We start from the raw sequence: 1,437 nt of genomic DNA, 5'->3' as shown, positions 1-1,437 counted from the left end.
TCAAGATACAATTATTCATATATTTTAAAGCGCTTTCTACAGATCTTGTTTTTCTTCAGCGAATACTCCCCTTCGCGCGCACCCTGCATGGCGTCAACGTCCTCCAAACTCATTTCTCCGGGCTGGTCGGCGCAACTTCTATGCAGTGTGCAAGGTAAAGCTTAGCCACTCTCGCTGTCGTTGTTTCACTGTATCCATGCAACGAAAAACATACCTATTCACACAGCGTTTGCAAATTGACTCGGCTTTTTTTCAGGAATTCTCGGCAATTAACGAAAAAAACAATGCCCGACTTTTTCCCCCCAAAGAAAGTTCATTGTCTTCTAGCTTTTCTGAGAAAGTAACGATTCCTTACTCCAGATGGCGAAATGGCATTAACTCATTTGTATTCAGTGAATTCAACACCAGTGGAAATTCTTTTCTGAAGGCGCCCGTGCATATTTCAGAGAACTTATCACGCCATATACTTGGCATAGGCCTAGGTTTTTATTTTGTCGGTTATCTCACATTTGAGAAAGCGGTTTTTCTTTGGAATCTTTTTTCGATTTCCCACCAGGAAATTAAGCTTTGTTTCAATGACGCTTAACCATGGAAGCACAAGTATTCACTTATGCAGGTTGTAAGCATCCTCGATATGAATAAAACTCGATAAAAGTAAGCTGTTTTGTCTGCCCTCCATTACTGGAGATCCATCGGTATGATTAAAGAGTTTTATTAGGTGTATAATAATTTGTGATACACATGTCTTTGCAGATCAATTTTGCTTCACGTCTTGTTTTCAGAGAAACAAAACAAAACGAACACAAAGATATGATATTAGCATCATGAAAAAAAAGCGTGTCAGTAAGGTTGTTAATACAGTACTAAAACTTGACTGCTGAGTATTTAATCAGCTATCGTTATAGGCACTATATCACACAATTTTCAATCAGATTTTATTCATAAGCACTTACTTATTATACCTCATAAACGTTGCTGGGTTTGATGATACATGTAAACAGGCCTGCTTTTAAATGGAGCCTTTTTGAGCTTATTCATCTTATGAGAAAATACGTAAATGAATCATGCGTAAGCCTTATCGTTTCAGATAGACGGTTCTGTATACAACAACAAAGTATTAGTGAATTATCTGATGAAAATAAAAGGAAAATTACCAATTAATATGGGACGGTACACGCTTCATCCACAGGGCTTTGACTGCGCCGTGTTTTAAATTTATTGGCCAAAATTCCATGGATACTCTAAGAAAAAATGTAAACAAATCATGACATGTTACTCAAACTTAGTCCATTTTATTATGCACTAATACCCTGCATTGCTAGCTGTGCATGATGATTGTTTATATGGAAATAGTTCTAAGAAATTCATTCATTTACTTATATGCTTCGTGAGAAACCATAATAGTATATATTTTTATTCGTAGTTTTATTTTTTTAC

This window comes from Penaeus monodon, chromosome 28 (assembly GCF_015228065.2).
Source record: "Penaeus monodon isolate SGIC_2016 chromosome 28, NSTDA_Pmon_1, whole genome shotgun sequence".
Lineage (NCBI taxonomy): Eukaryota > Metazoa > Arthropoda > Malacostraca > Decapoda > Penaeidae > Penaeus > Penaeus monodon.
Note: the sequence above shows the minus strand (reverse complement) of the source record.